Raw genomic sequence first — 7,849 nt, forward strand, 5'->3', positions numbered from 1 at the left:
CTGCCTCCCCTGGGATGAGGACACCGGGAAGGAATGGATGGTTTCCTCAATGGCAGGCAGTACAGCAGGAGTAGGAATGGGGAGGGAGGGCAGAGGGTGAAGCTTGGCACGGGGCAGGGAGACACAAGGACGGGAGCCATGAGGGGACACAGAGGCTTGCCTGAAGGGACTGGGAGGGGGGGAGAGGCATTTTCTGTGGCAGGCAGAGTCCCTAACGACCTTAGGGGGACCGGATACAGGAGGAACCACAGGGTCACGGCAGGGAGTACTGGGAACTGGTTTAAGGCAGTCCTTGGAACAAGAGGGACCCCAACTCTTGATCTCCCCAGTGGACCAGTCCAGGGTTGGGGAATGGTGTAGAAGCCAGGGTAGTCCAAGGAGAACTTCGGAAGTGCAATTGGGAAGGACAAAAAATTCAATTTTCTCGTGATGAGGTCCGATGCACATTAGGAGGGGCTCCGTGCGGTAACGCACGGTGCAATCCAACCTGGCTCCGTTGACCGCGGAAATGTGGAGTGGCTTGACAAGACGGGTCACCGGAATGCGGAATTTATTCACCAAGGACTCCCGAATAAAATTCCCAGAAGCACCAGAGTCCAGGCAGGCCACGGCTGAGAGGGAAGAGCTGGCTGAAGTAGAAATCCGTACAGGCACCGTGAGACGTGGAGAAGCCGACTTAGCATCAAGAGACGCCACACCCACGAGAGCTGGGTGCGAGCGTGCGTTTCCCAGACGTGGAGGACGGATAGGGCAATCCACCAAAAAATGTTCGGTACTGGCACAGTACAGACAAAGATTCTCTTCCTTACGGCGATTCCTCTCTTCCAGGGTCAGGCGAGACCGATCCACTTGCATGGCTTCCTCGGCGGGAGGCCTAGGCGCAGATTGCAGTGGAGACTGTGGGAGAGGTGGCCAGAGATCTAAGTCTTTTTCCTGGCGGAGCTCTTGATGTCTCTCAGAAAAACGCATGTCAATGCGAGTGGCCAGATGAATGAGTTCATGCAGGTTAGCAGGAGTTTCTCGTGCGGCCAGAACATCTTTAATGTTGCTGGATAGGCCTTTTTTAAAGGTCGCGCAGAGGGCCTCATTATTCCAGGATAGTTCAGAAGCAAGAGTACGGAATTGTATGGCGTACTCGCCAACGGAAGAATTACCCTGGACCAGGTTCAGCAGGGCAGTTTCAGCAGAAGAGGCTCGGGCAGGTTCCTCAAAGACACTTCGAATTTCCGAGAAGAAGGAGTGTACAGAGGCAGTGACGGGGTCATTGCGGTCCCAGAGCGGTGTGGCCCATGACAGGGCTTTTCCAGACAGAAGGCTGACTACGAAAGCCACCTTAGACCTTTCAGTAGGAAACTGGTCCGACATCATCTCCATGTGCAGGGAACATTGCGAAAGGAAGCCACGGCAAAACTTAGAGTCCCCATTAAATTTGTCCGGCAAGGACAGGCGGAGGCTAGGAGTGGCCACTCGCTGCGGAAGGGGTGCAGGAGCTGGCGGAGGAGATGATTGCTGCTGAAGTTGCGACTGAAGTTGGTGCACAATGGTGGACATTTCCGACAGCTGGTGGGTTAGATGGGCGATCTGTCGGGATTCCTGGGCGACCACCGTGGTGATATCAGAGATATAAGGCAGAGGGACCTCAGCGGGATCCATGGCCGGATCTACTGTCACGATGCCGGCTGGCAGGTAGTGGATCCTCTGTGCCAGAGAGGGATTGGCGAGGACCGCGCTAGTGGACCGGTTCTAAGTCACTACTGGTTTTCACCAGAGCCCGCCGCAAAGCGGGATGGTCTTGCTGCGGCGGTAGTGACCAGGTCGTATCCACTAGCAACGGCTCACCTCTCTGACTGCTGATGATAGGCGAGGTACAAGGGAGTAGACAGAAGCAAGGTCGGACGTAGCAGAAGGTCGGGGGCAGGCGGCAAGGTTCGTAGTCAGGGTGGATAGCAGAAGTTCTGGTACACAGGCTTTAGACACACAAAACGCTTTCACTAGGCACAAGGGCAACAAGATCCGGCAAGGGAGTGCATGGGAGGAGGTTAGATATAGTCAGGGACCAGGTGGAAGCCAATTAAGCTAATTGGGCCAGGCACCAATCATTGGTGCACTGGCCCTTTAAGTCTCAGGGAGCTGGCGCGCGCGCGCCCTAGAGAGCGGAGCCGCGCGCGCCAGCACATGACAGCAGGGGACGGGAACGGGTAAGTGACCTGGGATGCGATTCGCGAGCGGGCGCGTCCCGCTGTGCGAATCGCATCCCCAACGGCCATGACAGTGCAGCGCTCCCGGTCAGCGGGACTGACCGGGGAGCTGCAGGGAGAAAGACGCCGTGAGCGCTCCGGGGAGGAGCGGGGACCCGGAGCGCTAGGCGTAACACTCAGTATGCTGTCTGCTCACATCTCCCCTAGCATTAGCAAAACTACAACTCCCAGCTTGTCCTCACTGACAGTAGCCGGACACAAGATGACAGTGGGGGGATTTTTCCTACAGCTGTGAGCCCTGCGCTCACAGCTGTCAATCAAGGAAGTGTGTCCATTACATAGGTGATGACGCATGGACACAGCAGGACTAGTATGTGTCCAAGCAGACAGGGGGGGGGGGGGCAGTTGTTTGACTGGCTTTTTCAGTAGGAAATACTGGAAATGTTCTAATGAAAGCAATTGCAAAACCTATTGGTTAAACATGCTTTACAACATCAGAAGTTTTTGTATCTGACAGTGCCCATTTAAGGACTGGTTCACAATACAGAATTTAAGGCTATGTTCAGACGTTGGAATTCCTGCGCTTTTGCTTGCACTCAACATACAGACTTCAATAGACCCTGCTGATAAATTCTGCAAAAACTATTGACAGGTTCAATGTTTTTGCAGAATCCAGAATTTCCACAGCGGAAATGTAGCAACTTCATGTAGCTAAATTTTGGAGTTTTTTCTCCAGATTCTGCATAGAAATGTGTGATCATAGCCTTAAAGGGGTACTCCGCTGGACCCCCGCGATCTCGGCTGCAGCACCCCAGACATCCGGTGCACAGAGCAAACTTCTCCCTCTGCTGGATGCCCCACCCCGCTCGTGACGTCACGGCCATGCCCCCTCAATGCAAGTCTATGGGAGGGGGCGTGGCTGTGACATCAGGAGCAGTGCGCGGCTGTGACGTCAAGAGCCTCCGGTGCTGGACACTCTAAATGAACGCCGGGTGCAGCATGGAAATCCCCGCGATCAGATATCTTATCCCCTATCCTTTGGATAGGGGATAAAAAGTCTAGGGGCGGAGTACCCCTTTAAGGCAGAATGTCTGTGAAGAATTCGGTGTGGATTCCGCCTTGCAGCAAACTCCTATTGACATCAATGGATATTTATCTGCTGTGTTCACTTCAGAACTTCCACAAGGAACCTCCGGAATCCTCCAGTTACAGCCCATCAGTTAATGGGACTGTGTATTCTGGTGCTTATTTTCACAGCAAATTCCACTAAAAATAGGCACAGATACAGCATCCATTTACCATGGAGAAGAAAGGGCGCTGATCCACAGTGGAATTAAGTGAGAACATTTTCCTAGCTGAATTCGGTAGTGTGAACGTGCCCTTAACCCCTTAAGGACGCAGGACGTAAATGTACGTCCTGGTGAGGTGGTACTTAACGCACCAGGACGTACATTTACGTCCTAAGCATAACCGCGGGCATCGGAGCGATGCCCGTGTCATGCGCGGCTGATCCCGGCTGCTGATCGCAGCCAGGGACCCGCCGGCAATGGCCGACGCCCGCGATCTCGCGGGCGTCCGCCATTAACCCCTCAGGTGCCGGGATCAATACAGATCCCGGCATCTGCGGCAGTTCGCGATTTAAATGAACGATCGGATCGCCCGCAGCGCTGCTGCGGGGATCCGATCATTCATAACGCCGCACGGAGGTCCCCTCTCCTTCCTCCGTCCGGCTCCCGGCGTCTCCTGCTCTGGTCTGTGATCGAGCAGACCAGAGCAGAAGATGACCGATAATACTGATCTGTTCTATGTCCTATACATAGAACAGATCAGTATTAGCAATCATGGTATTGCTATGAATAGTCCCCTATGGGGACTATTCAAGTGTAAAAAAAAATATAAAAAAATGTAAAAGTAAAAGTTAAAAAAAAGTGAAAAATCCCCTCCCCCAATAAAAAAGTAAAACGTCCGTTTTTTGCTATTTTACCCCCAAAAAGCGTAAAAAACATTTTTTATAGACATATTTGGTATCGCCGCGTGCGTAAATGTCCGAACTATTAAAATAAAATGTTAATGATCCCGTACGGTGAACGGCGTGAACGAAAAAAAAAAAAGTCCAAAATTCCTACTTTTTTAATACATTTTATTAAAAGTTTTTTATATGCAAATGTGGTATCAAAAAAAAGTACAGATCATGGCGCAAAAAATGAGCCCCCATACCGCGACTTATACGGAAAAATAAAAAAGTTAGAGGTCATCAAAATAAAGGGATTATAAACGTACTAATTTGGTTAAAAAGTTTGTGATTTTTTTTAAGCGCAACAATAATATAAAAGTATATAATAATAGGTATCATTTTAATCGTATTGACCCTCAGAATAAAGAACACACGTCATTTTTACCATAAATTGTACGGCGTGAAAACAAAACCTTCCAAAATTAGCAAAATTGCGTTTTTCGTTTTAATTTCCCCACAAAAATTGTGTTTTTTGGTTGCGCCATACATTTTATGATATAATGAGTGATGTCATTACAAAGGACAACTGGTCGCGCAAAAAACAAGCCCTCATACTAGTCTGTGGATGAAAATATAAAAGAGTTATGATTTTTAGAAGGCGAGGAGGAAAAAATGAAAACGTAAAAATTAAATTGTCTGAGTCCTTAAGGGGTTAAAGGGGTATTCCAGGCCAAAACTTTTTTTTTTTTTATATATCAACTGGCTCCGGAAAGTTAAACAGATTTGTAAATTACTTCTATTAAAAAATCTTAATCCTTCCAATAGTTATTAGCTTCTGAAGTTGAGTTGCTGTTTTCTGTCTAACTGCTCAATGATGACTCACGTCCCGGGAGCTGTGCAGTTCCTATAGGGATATTCTCCCATCATGCACAGCTCCCGGGACGTGACATCATCATTGAGCAGTTAGACAGAAAACTTCAGAAGCTAATAACTATTGGAAGGATTAAGATTTTTTAATAGAAGTAATTTACAAATCTGTTTAACTTTCCGGAGCCAGTGGATATATATATAAAAAAAGGTTTTGCCTGGAATACCCCTTTAACACTTTCTCAGAAGGAGAAAACACAGGACCAATGCCGGGACCTGAAGATCTGACAGTGAGAGCAATGGGAAAGGTAAGTATGTTGGCTTTTTATTTTTTTAATGCATAGAGAGGCAAATAGTTAAATATTTAAAAAAAAAGCATCTTCAGTAGAAAAAAAAGAAACGGAGCACTGACCGGTAAACTGAAGCAGGATTCTTTATTTAGTTCCACAGGGATTCAATGTTTGGGGGGACAGCGGACTCTGGGCAGACCTTCGGACAACGGACCGTGTCACGCGTTTGTGCTTCTTCAGGCCCCCTCCCATAGACTTGCATTGAGGGGGCGGGTGTGACATCATGAGGGGGGCTATGACGTCACGAGCGCTGGCTCTGGTGTTCAGAACAGTTTGTTCTAAACGTTGAGCTGCGGAGTACCCCTTTAAGTGGCACAGAGGGTAATCAAGGGGGAATCAAATAGTATTTGTAATGCCAATACTCTTATCCCATTGTGATAGGACACACAACGCACTTCATGCCCTTGGTGGTAAAGCAAGGGGTGAGTAACCAAACTATTAAGGTCTAAAAAAAGATCTCACCAACATGAATACTTTGAAAAGCTGTGGTCTAGGGAATGCTGAATATAGCCAAAATCTGAAAGGGTATGATGGGAGTTGTAGTTTCCAACCGCTTAAGAACCACATTAATACAGTGATCCCTCAACTTACAATGGCCTCAACATACAATAGTTTCAACATACAATGGTCTTTTCTGGCCCATCGTAACTTGAAACCAGACTCAACATACAATGCTACAGACAGTCCAGATCTGTGAAACGTGTCAATGGGCGGAAGAACCGACCGATCAGAATGGACAATTTACTGGTGAAACCCCTGTATTACTGAAGCGTATGCACTGACTGATGTCTGGTAGCGCCCTCTACAGTACAGGGAGGTATTACATGTTCTTCTGTACATTTTACCTGTACCAGGGTTACCTGCTCTTTTTGGACACCAGGTGAGGGCGACTCCATGTTACTTTTTTAGGACATTGCGTGTACTATACAGGATCCCGAAGAATCTCCTGTCCTCTACATAGACCAGTGTTTCCCAAGCAGGATGCCTCCAGCTGTTGCAAAACTACAACTCCCATCATGCCCGGACAGCCTTTGGCTGTCCGGGCATGCTGGGAGTTGTAGTTTTGCAACAGCCGGAGGCTCCCTGCTTGGGGAAACACTGAAACAGACAGTGATTTACAGCTTCCTGAAAATCTTTCTTACTTTTATATGTAAGGATTTGCTTTATCTATATTAGTTATCTACTTATTTTTCTTTAATTCTCACTTTTTCCTATTTTTGGATGACATTTTGGTGCCTTTAGAACCAATTACCAGGTTTCCATAGAGTTCTGGTCTCAACATACAATGGTTTCAACATACAATGGTCGTCCTGGAACCAATTAATATTGTAACTTGAGGGACCACTGTATATACCGGTATGTATATATATATATATATATATATATATATATATATATATAAAACCAGGTTTTCAATAAAGGATTTCTCCACTCCAGGACACTATATTTTATTGGCGTAGTGGATCGCACGACACCAGATTTTCCCAACCAGGGTGTCTCCAGCTGTTGCAAGACTACAACTCCCAGCAGTGTCCCTGCCCTGGTATCACTGGAGGCATAGGCTGCAGACATTTTGGTGGTCAACCCTGTAGGCATTCAAACAATAGCAACTTTATACACATACACACAATCTTTCTGCGCAATTGCTGCAGCTCCCCTTCACTACAACTCCCGACATCCCCCTAGGGCTTTGTTCTGAGTCATTTCCGCTGCGCCGCTCTGCATTCTGGGTCACGGAGTGCGTTCTCTTCCGTCATCTCCACCGCCCTCTACCACCACCGTCCAAACACAAAAACTACACTTCCCGGCGTGCCTCTCGCCGGGATACGAGCAGATTACGTATGCAGGCCGCGGTGCGCCGTGGGTGGTGTAGTCCGTGCTCGAATGTGGCTTCCCGACCTACGCAGTGACCATCTGCGCCACAGGACTACAACGCCCAGCATGCCGCGCAGCTGTTAGGACCCGCTGAAGCAGCGGGGGTAAGATGGCGGCCGCTGGAAGGATGGGGAAGCTCTCTTTGTTTTAAAGCTGGAAAATAATTCACCAAGATCGTCCCTTCACCGGTGCGGGCCGTCCAGAGAGAGGCGGAGTGTGAGCGGCGGGCGCCTGTGTGAGCCGGTGGGTGTGAGCGGGTGGCGGATGAGGGCAGCGGAGGAGGCCGGGAGCTGGGAGGGGTCTCCTGCCGGGGATGGGGTACATACTGCGGGAGGGATCTCAGCTCTGATCGCGGGAATCTCTACAAATAGATCCATAGCTGCAGGCCGGTGTGATGTCACTGTATATACTAATGTGCATATATATATATATAGATGGGTGATGTCACTGCACACTGTATATACATCTGTGCATATATAGAGGTGTGATGTCACTGCACACTGTATATACTAATGTGTGTGTGTATATATATATATATATATATATATATACTGTATATAGATGTGTGATGTCACTGCACAATGTATATACTAATGTGTGTGTGT

At 48.3% G+C, this 7,849-nt stretch overlaps 1 protein-coding gene across 2 annotated transcripts in view; it reads left to right on the forward strand.

Annotated features, from left to right (window-relative positions):
- Positions 1–7,082: 7,082 nt before the first annotated feature.
- Positions 7,083–7,849, forward strand: part of SCAF1 (SR-related CTD associated factor 1) — a 37,801-nt gene continuing 37,034 nt past the window's right edge. Inside the window, exon 1 of one of the 2 annotated variants that reach the window (XM_056542526.1) lies at positions 7,083–7,348. The gene's annotated coding sequence lies outside the window, so the exon portion shown is untranslated. Of the gene's footprint in view, positions 7,488–7,849 lie in introns of both variants that reach the window. The other variant, XM_056542525.1, reaches the window with a different exon arrangement.

Source organism: Hyla sarda, chromosome 10 (genome assembly GCF_029499605.1).
Source record: "Hyla sarda isolate aHylSar1 chromosome 10, aHylSar1.hap1, whole genome shotgun sequence".
Lineage (NCBI taxonomy): Eukaryota > Metazoa > Chordata > Amphibia > Anura > Hylidae > Hyla > Hyla sarda.